The sequence below is a fragment of the Sturnus vulgaris genome, chromosome Z, assembly GCF_052056855.1.
Source record: "Sturnus vulgaris isolate bStuVul1 chromosome Z, bStuVul1.hap1, whole genome shotgun sequence".
Classification (NCBI taxonomy): domain Eukaryota; kingdom Metazoa; phylum Chordata; class Aves; order Passeriformes; family Sturnidae; genus Sturnus; species Sturnus vulgaris.
In genome coordinates, this window is record NC_142283.1 from 66,754,904 (window position 1) to 66,773,886 (window position 18,983).

Below are 18,983 nucleotides of genomic sequence, written 5' to 3' on the forward strand. Positions count from 1 at the left end.
GCTTTAATGCTTATTTACATTAAGGTACTCTTCGTGAAAAAGAATATCTTGCGTGGGGCAAATATGTTTAATGTTTACTGCATTTATTACATAGTAACTATTCTCCTTAAAAAAATATTTACCTCAATCTGAAAGCCCTCCTCATTTTAAAATAACACTAAGCTAGTTTACATAGAGACTTTACAATCACATTATTTTTCAATAACTTATTTTCATTGATCGGTCTAACAGTTTGACATGTTATTTATGGGCTACTGTGATGAATCACATCCGTTTCCAAGGTAAAGTAAGCAAATTCTCTGTTTATAGGATTAAAGTTGAAGGTCAAACTTTGATTATATTTTCTGTTCTACTACGGCAATATAAAGCAAGGCCTTTAGACTTCAGAATTGGCAACCAGTCATATGAGATGCTTTTATATTTAAAAATTGACCACAAATTTTTATTAAATCATAATTAACATCTGAGAGGCTGGAAACCTAGCAATAACTGCAGATAGACTCTGAGAGGAATTTATTTTGTGTTTCGAATATGCATTTTAATTTTTTTTAACTTGCAAAGAGAATTTATTTATTTTTAATCTTTTTTAAGAAAAGGATTTATCTCTACTGGAGTGTGAGAGCTGGGAAAACACTAACCTTCAATGCTTATGGTGTCTTGTGGTATTTATCTATTTCACTGGCCCATTGCTATTGAACTTCTACCAGTGTATATTTATCAGTTGACCATTGGCAGGTGCAAGTGAAATTTGCTTTGTCCAGAAATGTAATGTATAAACAACATTTAACACATTTTTAGCAACACATTGTTAAAGTCTGGGTTGGGGTCTCTGAGCTGCTGAAGCACCGACAACCTTAAATTTTAAAGGATGTTGTTGTGCAATGCAATAATTAATTGCCCATATACCCTTCACTCCAGCCAAAAACAATGCCCAGCACGCTCACACAGCCAAAGGGAGAGGGCATAGATGATGGGAACATTTGCATTAAAAGATAAACATATGCGGATGAGAATCCCATCCAAAATATCCCTACTAAATTATTTAACAAAGGAACAGGAAAGGGAAGATGGTGAAGTACATGCTTTGAGTGAGCTTAGGAGACTTCTTGTGATAAAACACGAGTATTGTTGCATTTAGATTAGAGGTACTGATTTTGCTTCATCACCCATGTCTTTTTTTGTCTTGGAAGTATTTATGTCAAATCATTTTTTATTGCATACATTGTTGTGCCAAGACTTTGCAAATACTGGCTTGTGACTGAAGCTATCCTTTTAGGTCAGGATTAGGGAATATTTTTGGTACATGCAGTGGAAACAGACTCTCTCTTCAAACCAAATTCTTCTTTAGAGAGATCTGAACCATACTTAAAGATTACTACACAGGGAGCCTTTGCTATGGGCAGACTCTGTCCTTTTTAAGCAAGGGGAAGAAGAATTCACTCACACAGGGACATCCCCATGCACAGGACTTTCTGGTACTAGGTCTGTCCCAGAACAAAAAGTGAACTGGTAGAGCTTAGGAAGAATAGGTTAGTACAGAAAGACTGAAACATAAACCATGCTGTGGCACATGAGGAAGGAGGTGGTACCAGAAATGAGGCTGTGTGAAAATCACTGTATGTTACCGTTGCTGGCATAAATCTAGAAACCCCTCTACTCCTACTTCTGGAACACATGGGCCCTTTTTAGCTTTCCTGGCACATTTCAGTGGATGAAAAAGATTGAATTGACAAAGTAGACTAAGCTACCTCCTGGGTGTTGTAGCTTTAATTGTATTGAGGCATGGATGAGGATGAGCTGAAAGCATACTAGGGAAGTCTGTCAGGGCTGCCTGCATTCAGGAGGCCAAGACTGGATGCAGAGCTCTCACAGAGTCCCAGAGAGCTGATTAGTGGCACAGTTTTCATGGCTTTGGAGACTCACAGTGTGGCTTTGATAACAGGCCTGGGCCTGAGCAAGAGATACATAAACACTCCAGCCCAGGAAAACCCTCAGGAAGCACAAACTCTGGAACAGTTTAGCTTAGAGACACTATTTGTGCTATAGCCCATTCCTACAAACTGCTGCATACTCCCATGCCATTTCACTTCCTGAAACGGCAATTTCACCACAAAGACAGAATGAAGGTTATACCTGTTTCCTTCCCTGACTACTTGCAGGCTTAGGAAGGGGAAAGTTTACACCCCATAGAGAAGCCAAAAGTGAGGGTTTTGATAAGCTGAACCCCACACAGTTCCTAAAAACCACCCTGTGGATGCCTCCTACCATCAGGTATGCACAAGTTTAGCAAGGCTTGACCCAAAGTTTATGCAGCTTGAACAAAATGAAAAGTGGAGCTCCTGCTCCTTTTTGTTCTCAGGAAGAGATACAGATGGCACACACAGTCTTGTTCTTTCCGAAGAAAGTTTTGTGTTCTCTTCAGCAGTCCAGTGTTTATCTCCAAGTTTCTGCACCCACACCAATTAAATTATTCCATCTTTAGCAGTGAAGAATTTGTCTTGTAAAATAGGTCTTCAGCTTTGAAGTTCAGTGCAATTAAAATCAAATACTGCTAATTAGGAACGCAGTGAATCAGATATTACTCAAATACATTCTGTTAATGATTTAGGGCAACTCTCATGAGCAAGAATGTTCAGGACTCAATAATTATTAAGGGAGAGCCTGTTTTTACTGCTAACTTGCACTGAGCAGATGGATCACAACAGGATCCTTACACAGAATAAAGGTGAGCAAATATATAATGTCTTATAGGATCAGAATCCTCCCAAACACATTGCTTGTACTTTACTGATTTCTACTAACATGGATTAAGCTGTGCAATTTTCTTGTGTGCTGTGACTTTTGACAACAATAAAATGTTCCCTATTGCCATATGACACAGCCAGGTCCAGATGTGCTATTTTGGTTTGAGATGGTTAAACTTTTTTTTGTTACTATGGAGATTATCTGCTGAATGGTTTACTTACCGCCTCAAAGCTGTCATCGCGTACTGTTTAATTTATCGAGCTGGTCCAAATCTCTGCGGAAAAAAAAGTCACCAATATTTCTCACAACTTTCTTTGATTTATTTTTCAGTGTCAACCAAGACATAACATTTATTATGATTCACCTTAGCATGATGACATTTCATTATTCTTACTGAAGAAGATGTTCCTGAAAAAAAGGAGATCAAAATCTCCTTAGTCTCCTGGATATCACATAATAAATGAGGGGGTCTGTTTTTCTTCAGTGCCTCAATAAGAAGAAGTGTTTAGGTTTCAGGACCAAGCCCTCACAGAATATTTACAAAATTTGTTGCGAGGTGTTGAGACATAAATCTGAAGTTCAAAACCTACCTCAAATACAAATGAAGACCTAAAAACTATAGTGTAAAACAAAAAGCCAGAAGAAAAAAATGTAAATGTTTTTAAGAACTACTGAAACCCTTAAGTGTCTTCCCCATAAATAAGACATAAAATTCATTTTATCAAATGGATTTTGGTGTTAATATTTTAAATATTAGAAATTAATTAAATTGCAGTGCTAAAATAAAAAAGCCAAACATTCTAAAGTTGCTATAGATAGCCAGCCAAAGCCCACTACACTCTTCCTTGAGCAAGCAAGAGAGAAAGACTAAAAATAGCAGCAGCTTTACATAAGAAATTATCGGAAGCTAAAACTCCAAATTGAAAGTTACTTTGAATTTCATTATGGTAAATTAATATGAATTTATTTTATTAAGGGAAAAAATGTCTTCCATAAATCTCATGGAAAACAACCCGGAGTAAGACATGATTAAAGATAAGAATAGCCAGGTGATCTTGACTATAGTCCCTTAGAAAACAGCATCACTCATGATTTCATAATAATACTTGTTTTATTAACACTCATTCCACAATCTATAAGGCATGCTAGAATTTTATTGCTTCTGGAAAGATAAAGAAAAGTGTCCTGATATATATAACTGATATTTGTCAAAGCATGCATATTTACTTTTTTGTGTATTTTTGTATATTAGCATTAAGAAATTTATATTTAAATTTAAACTGAAACAGAATAAATCTCGTCTAATATTAAACTCTGTATGCAGAAGGAAGCAGAGTCTTGGAGGCATTTCTATTCTGAGTCTCGTCCACTTCTCAAGTCCTACAAAGGCAGATGTCACTGGGGTCATAAAAAGGTCTCTACTCTGGTACCAGCTTTGAGGACAGCCTCTCTGGGAACACACGTTGAAAGAGTGTGTGTTTTAAAAATGTGTAGCCTAGCTTGAACGCTAGGACATGAGCAGTTATACAATATCAAGTTCTTATAAAATAGTTTGCAGTGGCTCAGGAAATGTATTCTACCAAAGAACCATTTCATGCACCGGTGTGAGGCATCAGTGCATCACACAGCTCAGAAGCATAAAGCTGTTTCATTTCCACACCTGCATGCTTTCTTAGTCAACCCTGCATCTGGAAATGTCCTTCCCTTGCTTCAACCCAGAGTCATACTTCTCTCTCATTGTCCCACTTGCACATGAAGTAACAAATGACTACTTGTTCTCTTGAATTTTAGACTAAGGTCAGGGATCTTGCTAGCAGTGTCTTCACAGTGGTGGCTATTCAGTGACTGTGTGCAACTGAACTACTGTCATAAATGGAGGGTATTTTTTCACTAGGAGATTTTTAGCCATGCTGTCACCCGTTCCAGCTGCCAGTGCATTACACAAACACACAGGTCAGCACAGAGCAGAGGAGAGGTGCAAGGCTGGGAATAAAAGACTGGAAGAATGGACAGGCAAGAATTTTCATGGCGGTGCAGCAGCTCCAGTTTGCATTCTATTACAGGCTCACTCAGTCTTCCTTAAACAGTCCTTTGCTCAGGTCTGTATACCCCTAGCTGTGGATTCTACTGTCTACAGCTATTTCATAACTAGATACTTAATTGTGCCTTTCATTTCACCAGAAGGACAGAGTTTTAACACATCTGTTAGTCTTAACACTTTCTGCAGCTTCTCCACAAGTTCAAAGGTTCACGTGGTGTCTGACTTAATCACTGCTAGGGCAGCAATAAGAAAGCTCTACAGTGAATAGAGAAGTTGTTTTTAATTCAAGAAATAAGTATTTCATTATCTCAGCCAATCTGAAGGTTCTTTGTCATGAGACAACATCTCCCGCTTCTGCTTTGTAAGTCAAGGTTGGAGTCACAAAATGGGAACTGTGCATTCTACACACCAGGACTGCACAGGTAGGAACAGCAAGGCCCTGGAAACATCAGGTATCTGGGGTAGATAGTAGGTGGTAGGTCAGTCTCATAGAACAGATGGGTTAGGAGGGTGACAATAATCCAGGAAGAGAAGAAAGCAATAGAACATCCAAAGGCTACAATTAGAGCTTGGAAGTCAAAAACTGAAACTAGTCAAGGAGTTCAAACTGTGGAGCACTGATGGCAAAAGGAAGAAGTGATGACTTTGTGAGGGCAGGTAACAGAAGGACTGGTGTGGGGGGGACACTGGAGCCCCTCCTCACAAGCTGTGATGTCTCCACCAAGCAGCCAGGCTCTGCAGTACTGGAGCCAAGGAGCTCCCCCTGCACAGTGCCACTGCTCCTGCCACAGGGCTGGCTAGCTTTCTGAGCTCTGTGGCTCTCAGCACATATATCTCTGCACCTGACTCCCTCGTGCAGTGCAGATTGGCTCTAAGGCTCTTTTACGTCACGCTTGGAATGAAATAAAAATAAATCCAGATTAAGGGTTTTTTCCTACAGTCAGTGTGGGATAAAGATTACTTTCCCCAATATGCACACACTCATGCACCACATATGCACACACCATCTTGATTTACTCTCTTTTTATAGATTCAAGGCCAGCTTTAGACAAGTTACCCTGTTTTAAGCATATATATGTCTCATCGTTCTGACTCTGATCAACACTTCATGCAACTTTTTCTATGATTTATGACATAGTTGAATTTGGCCTACAAATGTCATTAGCATCAGGTTCATTTTTTTAAATTCCATGTTTGTCCAAAGATCTTTGGTAACAGCATAAATCGTTGCCAAAGATTAATGCTAATCTCCTGAATTTTGAAAGCACAACAGGCAAAGTCAACCCTTGAATACATCTGAGACACAAGCATTCAAGATACAAACATTTGCAGGAAATAACAAACAAAGCCCCGCTATTTCTATAGTCAAATAATAGCACTAGAGCTGAACAGAGGACAATTTCAGAGAACAAAAAGGTAGTGAGATTAAAAATATACCTGATTAAATGGGACTTTTTGTCTTGCCAAATGCCTGGGTTTTTGTTAGAAACAGATAATTCCCTTCAATTGTGTGGGTCGAAATTTGTGGGAATGAAACCAACAAGAAAGTGTAGGACATAATTTTTGCAATGGGTGGCCAAGCAGTTACTTATATGCAGTGCTGCCACAATCAAGACTTGGTTTCTATTTGCTGATGAGTGAATTCCAAACCAAGGGAGGCATGGGAAACTTGCAGTGATCTCACTTGGGTGCCCCTCATTCTCCTGCCAAAACTCAGAAATACCTAAAACACAATTTATCTAAAAACAAGTTCTTCCTTTCAGCACAGCTCATGATGTTCCAAATGAATGGATGTGTCCTACTGCTAAGTATGATGTCACATCCCCTAGTCATCCTTTCCCCATTTAGACACACAGTGAAATTAAAATTGCATTTAGACCAACATACACAAAAAAAAAACAGAATTACACTGCAAAAATTAAGAGCTTAATTGCTCGGCAAAGCAAACTTCTCATTCTTTTATTTATTTCTTCTTTTAGTTGATGAAGATACAATCTCCTGCAAGCATTTAACAGAATATATACAGTGAGACCAGGATCCAAGAAACAGAACTGAAAAGCTGTCCCTGGTGACAAGTAATAATAAGCAGGTAAAAGGAAATCAGACAAGTCAGCAAAGATCATGTTTTCAGCTAATATGACCATCAGAAATCACTGATAAACCTTTTCACTAAGTAAATAATAAAAATCTTGGCTTTCATAGTGTTTCACATAGCCTTCCTAATAGGGGTTAGAGAAACACTGCCCAGCATCCCAGAAAACTCCTCTAGGCTCAGAGCTGTCCTCCACCTGCACCATGCCAGAATCTGTGAGAAATGCCCACTCAATCCCTGATGTTAACAGGAACACAAACCCCAGCCCAGCCCTCTTCTCACCTCTGTGTGTGGTACAAGATGCACTAATTTCTAAGCACCATTGATCCCAGGCTCAAGCATTGTGGCAGCAGCTGAACAGCCCAAATCATAAATTATCCCTTTGCAATGGCTGGCGACATAGGGCTTGATTCTCACATCACTAACACAGCAGGCTTGCACCAGTAGAACTGCATGGATTTCTACTGAGGTATTTTCAATCCACTCCAGTGCAAGCAACAAGCAGCTTTACTCAAGTCACTTTCCAAGTTAGGGGGTTGGTCTGGCAGAGCAATATGAGGAAGGGTGCATCAGCCACCTGAGAGTGCCTTGCCCATGGCAATGCTAAACTGCCATCTGCCTTGTATTCTTCCCAAGTCTTTAAATCATATTTTTAAAAGGATAAAAAAAAAAAAAGTACCATTAATAATCCATCCCCATTAGCTGGTCAGTTCTAACATACTGCAGTCATGATTACCAACACCATGTGGGGTATAAAGACAGCACCATTGAGGTTTACCTGTCTGGTTTAGAGGCAATCAAATGTAGATGTTGATAATACCCCTCCATCTTGGTCCTTCATTCTTCCCTGCTGGCACTAGTAGAGTTACTGATAGGATACATTGGCACAATTGGCTGTGTAAGCAATATTTGCTGAGAAGCAGTTCAATGGACATACGGTGTGTGGCTGTGTGTGCATGCACTGATAAACAGATGAGACTGAAACACGGTCCTGCAGGGGTAAGAATGTGGACCGTGCCACTTCTTCTTGAATCTGTACTCTTCCTTCTCTGTGTTGAGATTTTCTTTGGTCTCCCAGTCCCTTTGTTCCTTGGCATACTTGGCCATGGTAGCCTGGGAATACATAAATATTTAAGAGACAAGAGGGAATGGTGTGACAAAGAATTACCTCTTCCAAAGAACTACTGGAAAATATTGCTTGGTAAAAGAAAATATGTCAAGTTCCCCTGCCTTCTTTCTGATCCATATTTTTCATCATATCCTTTTTTCCTGTAAGACATACCTTTTCTCTCTGTCATTTCTCTTACATTTCTCTGTATTTTTCCCTAAGCTTTACCTCAGCTATTTTATTTATCTGTGACATTTTAGCTAGTACTACTGCACTTAAAGCTCAGGGGCTTGCACCAGAGTCACAAGGAAATTTACCAAAACAGGGGGCAGGGTTTCCTGCCTACAGAAGGAACTCGAAGCAGGGACCAGCATTCTGGTTCCAGGTTTAAATTATGTGTAGCCCACCGGGTTTGGCCTCTGACATAATCAGCAGGACCAGCTGTAATGATATCTAAAAGACAATCTGCCAATTAATTATTCTCTAAAAGCCACTCCACTTCTCCATGACTACTTTGGAATTTGTGTACTGTAGGGTGCTGGTCTTCAGCGAATAGGAGCAAAAAGACCTCTTCTTTCATGATGAGAAAATTCATCTAAGTAGAGGATCCTGAAGCCTGGTTTGGACCCATCTGCAGACAATTGCATGTAGATATTCTCTGTCTTGTTAACTTAAAATTACCCTTATAGAGTACTGGTTTCTGCTCTTGATATTTTGATATTCAATATCATATTCATTTTCTCAGCCCCAGAGTTTCTAGTACAAGGCATGTGCCATTCTGAAGTGTCAGGGATGTAAGGAGGAATTTGAGCTCTTCACAAAAGAGCTTTAAAATTGTTATTATTCCACATCAGAGCGGGTGCATTTGGAATCTACTGCATGCTCATATTGAATGCCTTAGCTATTTTTTTCAAAAACAGCACTGTATAAATACAACCTACTAAAAATAATGGAAAATATTAGGAAAAAGTGCTTGCTGACCACTGCAGGGTAAAATCCAGCATTGTATTAAATAGTAGATGTGTATGTTTTTACCACTTTCTTTCCACAAATTGAATCTGTTAGAAAATTAATTTTATTTCAGTATTTTACTTTAAGTATGTGTTAAAATTTAGAAATATATATGCTTTAAAAACTCCAATGAAATATTAAGAAATGCTAAAATTGAGAAAATCAATTTAGGGCACCTCATGTTAATCTAGAAACATAATTCATATGAAGTTTGGGGATCCAGAAAACAGGATTCAAGGTATTGATCATCTTTCTCACTACAGAAGCACAAATTTGTGCCAAAATTCTCTGCAGTGTTTTGAACTGCACGTGCACACAGTAGAGAGATGCTATGATCTCCAAACTGTCGCTGTCTCCTACTGGCCAGCCTCTGAATACATCTAACATCCACCTAGTGTAAAACCCTCTGTTTCAGAACAAAGAATTACCTGGATGATGTAAGCTATTTTATTAGGAACATCAGAGGGTTAATAAGAAAATAGTAACTCAAGAGTGTGTCACTTAAAAGAAACACAACTGTGCAATCAACAGAAATACAAGAACAAAATGACCATAGGGCCTGAGGGTATGATAGGATTTGTTCTTCTAAGAATATTTGGATTTCCACGTTAAGATTATGAACTTTTGTTCTGAAAATAATTGGTGAAGATTATGGAAAATGAGGACTGTTAGGAGCTGGGGAATATTTTGTTTAGTTGTTTTTTTTTTTTTCTTGTTTAAATGACAAAGGTTCAGAGACGAATGGGTGGCAAATCAAGACTTTATACAGGCCTCATTATATACCTCCTTCAATTCTCCTAATATCTCCTAATATCTCCTAATTCTAGCATTAGTTCTTTGCCTCAACTATATCTAATTAAGAAGCTGATGCAGACTAGACTGTTACCATTAAAATTTGTGATTTTTTAATTTATAACAACTTTGATACCTGATATGTAGACATTAAAGATTAGCAAAATTTGCTCGCTCAGGCAAGATACGTTTATAAGAAGAAATGCTTTAATGTCCATTCAAGAAATTCCCAGCAAGTCAAACAAACAAACAAAAACCCCCCAAAACAGTGTACTTTCTCAGAGATAGATATTATACTGATGTGCTACAAATCGTGAAACTGCTGCACAATACTCTGGCCTGGGCACTGCGTGTGAATGAGCAACAGAGAGACTTTTTGGCCTTTGCCATATTATTCTCACAGTGTTACAAGGGGGAAACTCAGGAGCTGTTAGATGTTATCTCCCTGCAAGATGACTGTCACGTAGAAATGCGAACGTTACAAATTCACTGCTGTGAATTTTAAGCAGGGCATCAATTTTCTGTAATTCATGAGTTGGATGCTAGTCAGCCTTTGAGTCATGCTTCGGGTAGCTCCTACCGGGTGGTAAAACAGCTTGTGAAGAGTCAGGCACAAGGCTGAACCTGATAGTACTCGAGAGCCCCACGGCAGCCCCTGGCAGCGTCCCTGGCAGAGCTGCCGGCGGTGACACTCCTCTGCGGCCAGCTCAACTCCAGCTGCAGTGTTGTTTTCAGCTGGGCTGAGGCATGTTGTAATGCCTGGAGGTACAAACTGCAGGCATTTTCCCTGCACCGGAGAACTAGAGAGATTCACTTTACTTTGAGGGCTACAGTCACAGTTAAGCAGGGATTGTAAGGCATATGGTGCATGCAGCAGGAGATACTTGCTTAGGTGCAAGGACCCTTGCTCACAAGTGTATGTTTCGGTGTAATTTGCCTGCCATTAATCAGGGAAAGCTTTTAAATTAGTCGACTAGATAAGCAAACTAGAGAGAAGATGCCTATTAACCCATCCGAAAGCAGAGCGCACCCTGGTACCGTGGCCCCGGTAGCTGCCCGCCTGCCCGGAGAGGGGAACCCCGCACTGTATGACCCTGCCCGGCTCAGCCGGCCCCCGCTTCTACCGGAGTCATAACCCATTGATGCCTTTTGCTTTGGGCTCAGAGGCGTGCGTGGGTGTGATGTCTAAAATTATGCAGACTGGGATTTTTTTTATACTAGTTTAAATGACTGGTACAATGGGTAGGAGGGAACAATAGGACTTTGCCGAGCGAGGTGATATGCAGTGGAATAGGATTAAGGAGGACAATAATTATATGGAAGAATCTTGTTTCCTAACCTCCTACGTGATGAGGTGTAAAGCGTAATTGTAAATTACAATTAGCCGGAGAATAAAGGTTTCCTCGGGAGCGGGGTGGAATTTCATCGCGGTGTATTGATGAGTATTAAACCCGAGTGGCTCGATCGCCACCGCGGGGCTGCGGCTGTGCCCCTGAGGAGGGGTTTTGCGAAGGCTCTGGGCGACGGGAGGAGGGGGAGCAGCGCCGGGCCGGGGCTGCGCGGGGCTCGGAGCGGGGCTCGGAGCGGGGCTCGGGCTCGGCCGCTGGCAGGAGAGGGCCAGCGGCTAATCGGATTGGGTAGGCTCCCGTAATCCCAGCCCGGTCGGCGGTGGTGTCTCTCTCTCTCCAATATCACTAATGTCACTTCTATTAGCTGCATTAGACAGATGTTCAAAAGCTCCCTCTCGCTCGCTCGCTAAATCTGATCCCCCTGTAATACTTTCACTGGTATTAAATCCACATGCACCCACTCTTATTCCCTCCCCCCGCCACCCCTCCTCTCCCCACCCCCGTCATCCCTTTTACTTTCCTGAGTGGACCCTGGCTCCGTTTGATCGTCTTTTCCAGGGCAAAACGAGATCCTCAGGCGAACAGACAATGGGATTGCCCTCCCTCCCCATATGGTTGTCTCCCACTGAACCCTGTTTCCTCCACAACTGAAAAAAAAAAAAAAAAAGTAGCAAAACCAAGCAAACACACAGAACGTCCAGACAAAGTAGCACTGCCTGGGGTGTCACGACTGCTGGCTACTCAGAGGATTTGATTCCACGCTCATAAAAGAGAGAATTGTGAGACTTACCTTTTCGATGCAGGGTTGCTATTATTGTTGGGATGCTCTAGATATCCCTAAATAAATGTATAGATGGATAAACAGACACACATTTGTTTAGATAGAGCAGATACACATTTTCGGCAGGTGCGTCTTCCCTGTTTGTTTATCCGGATCGACACGTCTTTCCTCTAACTCTTCTTTTAAAAAAAGGTTAGGGAACATCCAGCCGAACGGGCTTTTAACTTCTTTTTCTTGCTCTGGATCAGTGTTCCTTGACACTCTTTCCTGCTTCACTTCTACTGCTGCTCTTTACTTTTTGCAGTCCTTTTTCGTTGTACTCGCCTTTCCCTCTTAGAGGGTCACAATCCCCTTTGTAGCTGTGTGTTTTATTCCACACACACCCCCTCCAGGTGTCCTTTTGTTGTTTTCTCCGACTAACCCGCAGAAATGAAACACATATGCAACTCTGTCTCCTTGCATTTTCAGATGTTTCTCTCACTATTGTCTGCTACAGCTCATTGAAAGTGCAAAGTGAAAACAGATGTATAAAAGATAAAAAATAGTATACATACACTCACCAAGTCCATGGAGCAGAGAATAAATCTGGTAAATCCCAGGAGAGAGAGAGAGAGAGAGAAAGAAAGAGAGAGAAAGAGAGAAAGAGAGAAAGAAAAGAAAGAGAGAAAGAAAGAGAGAGAGAAAGAAAGAAAGAAAGAAAGAAAGAAAGAAAGAAAGAAAGAAAGAAAGAAAGAAAGAAAGAAAGAAAGAAAGAAAGAAAGAAAGAAAGAAAGAAAGAAAGAAAGAAAGAAAGAAAGAAAGAAAGAAAGAAAGAAAGAAAGAAAGAAAGAAAGAAAGAAAGAAAGAAAGAAAGAAAGAAAGAAAGAAAGAAAGAAAGAAAGAAAGAAAGAAAGAAAGAAAGAAAGAAAGAAAGAAAGAAAGAAAGAAAGAAAGAAAGAAAGAAAGAACCTGAGGTTCTTAATTAGCACAACGGGGCATTTTCATGAGATTTGATCATTTCCCTCTGCCCGGACAAGAAGAAATCAATGGGATAGGAATCTATAAATCAGTCAGCATGTCAGGACAAATCAAAATAATGCTTCTATTATTTCAATCAATAAACCATTTTTATACCTAACATCTGATCTACACAGTGTGTTTGTGTTGGAAATTTGCAGATCCGCTCTGCACAAAAACAAACTATTAACATACGTGTCAATCACATTTTTAACTGTTTGAAACGGCCGGAGATTTCAGCGCTGGGCTGACTGAAATATTCCGGGGAAACGCGCGGAGGGGCGGATCGCGACGAAAACACTTCCCAAACTTTGTCGCTTCTTTATTGTTTGCCCTCCTCCCTTCCTCCCCCCACCTCCTGCCTCAGCCCTGAGCTTTGCGACCGGTTGAGCCGAGAGGGCCAGGTGGGCAGGAGGCGAGGTGGGTGGGGAAGCGGGCAGGGCAGGCAGGACGCACCGGGTTCAGGTGCCGGGGTGCCCCAGAGCCCGCAGGGGTCCGGCTGCGCAGAGCCGGGTCTGCGGCGCGCCCCGCAGGTGCAGTCGCCAGCAATCCCCAGGCCAGCCCCAAGCCCCGGGCAGCTCGGGCAGGCGGGAGGCTCTCGGCTGCCGGAGGGAAGAGCAGCCTCATGCTCCCTGGCCCTCTCCCTTCGGGCCAGGTCTGCTCAGCGGCTCCTCCGCTACCTGTCTGGAAACCCCTCCAGCCCCAGACAAGGATGGGAAAGGTGCCAGATGGGTTTCCTCTACATCTTGCTCTACAGTGCTTCGCCTTGCTTGTTTGCAAATCCACCAAATAATTCATGCCAAACAACCATTTAGAAACCATTTTCTTTGTTTCTTTGAAACCCTACTGTACAGCTCCATCTGCCTGATATAAATGAATAATCCTTCTTGATACCATTCCTAATCCATTTCTTTACAGTCGAATTGGAAAGGGGGGGTGGAGGTGGGATTAATCATCTTTAAAAATGGAAACACCCAAACAGCCACAGATCCGGCGTATTTATTGCTTCAAATTAAACAGATGTCCCCTCACCCAACCCCCTCCCGTGGTTGGATTTAGGACAAACAGGGGCATTTCTCAGAACTAAAATCCCATGCAAAATTCTTTGGAGTTGAGAGCCTGGATTCTTTCTTTCCAGGGCTAAGTAGCATCGGGCATTACTCATATGTCTCGATTAATCGTTCATTAGACAAGAAGAGGAGGAAGACGAAGAAGAAAAGCGAGAGGGAGATTTTGGCCCTTTCGTAGCGGGATAGTCCCGCACTGCCCTGGATGTTCATCCCTGTAGCTCTTCACTCCCGCTCCCTGCCCAGTACCTCCCGGTTTGTTCCATGTCGGCGCATTACAGCGGCACGGGGCGATCATCTCTAATTCATTGTTTGTTTGGGAGGGAGAGAAGAGTAGAGAGCGAGGGGGAGAGCGAGTAGCAACTGGAAAGGTTACAGATTATGTTGTTTTGTGTTGGTTTGTTTTTCGGGGTTTTATTCCCCAGGAATATTAAATAAGGTGGGGAGGGTTTGATGGATTCTCTTTTCCCTTCCTTTTCTTCCTTTTCATTTATTTTTTCTCAAAGTGATATTTTTTTTTTTTTTTTCCGCTATAACGATGACTTGTGTGCGCCCCTGACAAGGCATCTCGGAACAAAGAACGTTTGCACTTCTTCTCTTGGACAATCAGCGCCTGCTCATACCAAGCACCTTTGCTCTTCCCCTACCCCAACACTCCTTGGGTTTTGTTTTTCTTTTCTTTTTTTTTTTTTTTTTTAATTTGAAATTTAAATTTCTTAATCAAATTTCTTCATTCCCTCCTTGCTATTTCCATGGATGTTCTACTTCCCGTCTTCCCTCTCATTTCCAGATCAAACGAAGCCTGCCTATCTTCCCGGGCTGCTAGGGGTCGGGGGATTAGGATATTATTAGAAAGCCATATTCCCACAGTCAAAAAGGAAGAGAAAGGGAAGAACCCCAGGATGTAACGCAAAATGTAGAGGAAATCGGTGGACATCGGCGGGCAGCCCCGGCCGGCGCACGGCGACCTCGGGCCCCGCGGGCGGCCGCGGCTGCGGGGGGCCCCGGTGCCCCCCGGCCGCTGTTCAGACTCGCCACCAGCCCCGCTACCACGGGGCCACCACGGGGCTACCACGGGGCTACCACGGGGCTACCCGGCTCGGGAGGGGCTGGGGGGACGGGAATGGCGAGCACTCCCTGAGCGTGTGGCCGCGGGCTTCTTCCTCTGCGCCCGCGGCCACTGCCCGCGCATTTGGGCAGGGCAGATTTAGGTCCTCTCCTTAATACAGCGACAAAGGGGGAGACAGAAGACTGACAGCAGATGCTTACTTTTTCGAAACTCAGAGATGGTACAAGTATCTTCCCGGCCGAAAAAAGAATCACCTATAATTAATGGATTAAGTTGTTGTCGTTGTTGTTGTTGTTGTTATCGGAGTGGCTGTCCGGTTCCGGGACGAGACCTAAACATTTTTTTCAATTTCATAATTTCAAACCGAGTTAAGTGCTGGATCATCAGTTTTTCCCTTTGTCTGCCCCGGTTGTAAATAATGGCTTTGAGATTAGCTAATTATGGCGCATTAATCACTGATAGAAAGGAAATAAATCAAAGCCGGGTTCGAATTTTCAAACTCACTAGTAGAGAGGTGCATAGCAACTCTATCTGCAGCAGATAGGTGCTGTTTAAATTACTGAGGCTATAGAGTAAACCACATCCACGTCACTTTAAATAATGAAGATTTTATTTATACATACCAGTTGTGCCATTAAGTGGAGGTTTGGGGAAATTTTTTCAGTCTGGTTTTGTAAAAAAGTGCTGCAGTCTGAAGTCAGCAACGTTGACATGTCGTATTAACAAACTTCTTGTAATAAAAGCAGAATATAGAGGAGACAAACAGAAAGATGTGCGTGTGAGAGAGAAGGAGACATGCAAGTAAAAGTCCTGTCAAAAAGACCCATTATTATTTTTCCTGTTACTAGCTTACACAGAACTCTGTATTATATGCGTATGTAACCTATATATTTAATATTTAAGAAATTAACATTTATGTCAGTTATTTTTAAGAATTTCACTAGCCCTCACATCCTCCAGTCCTCCCCACAGCACAGCGGTTTTTGCAGCAATGTCCTCTCAGTATTTTGAAATATTTATCTTCAGGGGTGGGAGTTAGATAAGTATATGCCAGAAAGCAACAAGCCACCTTCTAGGGGAAGAAATCATGTAGGTCTGCAGAAAAAGTAGAGTCTGCAGACGAAAATTCGGAACCCCAGCCAGAACACCTACAAACCCCCCACAGACACAGGCGGACGCGCACACATACACGCACTCCATACCAAAAAGCACTTCTCCGCCTGGAAAGAGGCAGAGACCGCCCCCGCCCGGGTTCTCCCCGGCCCGCAGCCCCCCGGCCCCGCGCCCTCGCCCTGCCCGCCCCGGCCCTACCTTCGCCGGGCTCCGCGGCCCCGGGGCTGCCCGGAAAGCGGAGCTGCGGGAGCCTCCGCAGCCCGGCCACCGCCACCCGCGCAGGTGGCCAGAGCTCCAAGTACCGAGCCCACCGGATGACACCGCCTCCCCCTGCCTTTTAGTCAAGAACCTTGTAATTAATTTCAAGTTACTCCGCGTACCGTATCATTAAAAACAGTCTGGGGAACGGCGTCAGACCCCGGGAGCGGGGGATGGGGAAGGGGAGGGCGATTTGCATACAGCTTTGTCTTTGCCGCGGCTTGCGCTGGCGCGGGTTACACCGCTAATTGCACCGCACTACCGAGCGCCTCGGCCTCCACCGCGCTCCTGCGCCAGGCCGCCCCAGAGAGCTCCCCGTGGAGCCGCGCAGCTCCCCGCAGTCAGACCGGCGGCGGCGGCCGCGCTGCCCTGCGCGGGGAGCGCCGTGCCCGGGCGGCAGCGGCGGCGGAGCAGCGGCGGTAGTGGCGGAGCAGCAGCGGTACTGGCGGAGCAGCAGCAGCGGCGGCAGCAGCGGAGGCGGCGGAGCAGCAGCGCGGCCCCGCGGCGGCGGCGGGCACAGCCCGCGGCTCGGCCCGGCCCGGCCCGGCCCGGCCCTGCCCGTCCCGCGGGGTCCTGCTGCCACCTGGCGGGCCCCGAGCGCCCCTCCCGCTCCCCACGGGCGGCACGCCGCCGGCTGACGGGCGCTGTCTACCGGGGCGGGATTTTACCGGGCTCTTGAGGTCATCCTGGCTCTGTAGGGATGGGCCTGTGCTGGGGTGTAAACAAAAGAAAGGGGCCCCCGACAGCCTCTGTTCCAGGAGGTGAAGTGCGAGCCGTTTTCTTCTGCCTGCGTTCTGATGACCAGATTTGCCACATCGTGCTTACTACCAAGTGGAGCCTTTATCCAAGGCTGCATTTTCTCTTTCGTGGTGTTGGAAGAACGCACAGTATTTTGTTATGAAATACGGCTGTGATGGGGGCGGAGATCAAGAGAGGGAAAAGAGCAGTGGAAGCATCACCCCTACTGCCTCAGCACCCAGTTCTCTCTTGAGTAATCTCAAGTATGGTAATTGCAAGAGTCAAGAGGACTAAAAAGACATGAATTTTCAGTAGAATAGTCCTTCCTTTAGAAATTTTGCTTAAGTCTTATGCCGAATGAGTTATCTTCAATGTTACTAGTATCTAAAATGAACAAAATACAAATTTTCTTTTAAAGAAAGAATCTTCACACCTTCGGTATTTAATCGGTTTATTCAAATTAGTTAATTCTGCTTCTCACCTCTTTCCCTGAGCTGGCACTTTCAGAACCAGTTGTAGACCGTAGCCAAGCCAGGGGTCCATCTGTGCACAAGCTCATCCCACTCTGTTGTGTCGAATGAGTTCCAGGATAGAATTCTTCAGCAATTAACTATCCAGGACCTGAACACAAGCCAATTTTATGAGCCATTTAAGCTAATAAGGAGTCACTGGTCACCTCCAGCAGCGCCCAAGATGGGTATCTGGTAAATCACTGTGTTTAAACTACATCTCACCTGCCAGACGTGTTGCTGTGTGACTGTGCAGATCCTGATGGCAAACAGGTCTCTGTGTGTCCTAGATCACAACTGGTTTCCTAAGGACATTTGCAGCACAAGCTTGTGATTGTCTTGCCTAATTATTAGTTTGATATGTTTAGTTATTTTTACCTTGATATAATCAACTCTGAGAAGGTTTTTTCCTATGGCAGAACAAAAAGCCATAATTCTTACTTGCATTACTGTGTAAGCAATGATACAACCAGTTTTAACTGATGGTATATTTGAAGTACTCACTAGCCACAGATCCATTACATGTATCCAGTGGGCTTTAAATTTAGCCTTCCTCTGCTAGGTAGATATATTTGTGTCCTTTCATTAAATCTTTGCTAAAATCTTAGATGAGGAATTCATACATTAATACGGACAAAGCATGCTCATAACAATTATATTTATTTCCAGATACTATTAGAAATCCATGGGTCATGGGGTCTTATGGATCAAATATTCTTACATTAAAGTAAGGCAAAATTTGTGATTGACATGTGTAAATTGCACACAGAGCCATACTGCCTGTCAATAGGTTAGCAAGATGAGTGAAAATGACATTCTGTGCTTCAAAGACTAATAGACTGACTACAGAGACTTCTGTATCCATTCTGTTACATCCCTCATCATCCCTTTTAAAATACAGAATTTTATTAGCCCCCAGAAATTCCACACAGGTTCTTTCCACAAGCAAGACAAGGATCCCAGCTGACCAAACAACGAGGTGAATGTTTACTTCATTATTATTGCAGAAGTCTAGGAAATCTTGAATGTATTCCTTGATTCTTAGAATGTATCACTGCAGGAATCGCTCCTAATCACGTTTAAATTGGAGTAATTTATTAGACTCATTGGGGACTTGGGAAGTCAATGGCACTAGGGCAATTGCCCCTGCTCAGAATGTGGCTATATGAACTGGAAACATCTGTAACAAAATTAATTAGCTACAGAAATTTCACTTGTCATTTCCCAGCAATCAAATGAAATGTAAAACAGAACCTTTTTTTTCCTTCCATCACTACTTCTTCTTTTCATTCTATTAAAAATGCTGAAAAAAAA

The 18,983-nt window shown here is 43.1% G+C and overlaps 1 long non-coding RNA gene across 1 annotated transcript in view; it reads right to left on the reverse strand.

The window, feature by feature from the left end:
* Window positions 1-16,308, reverse strand: part of LOC148219896 (uncharacterized) — a 60,045-nt gene extending 43,737 nt beyond the window's left edge. Inside the window, exons 1-2 of the long non-coding RNA XR_015799265.1 lie at window positions 15,675-16,308; window positions 2,967-3,019 (exon numbers count right to left, since the gene is read on the reverse strand). This is a non-coding gene — a long non-coding RNA (uncharacterized LOC148219896). The remainder of the gene's footprint in view (window positions 1-2,966; window positions 3,020-15,674) is intronic.
* Window positions 16,309-18,983: the final 2,675 nt, after the last annotated feature.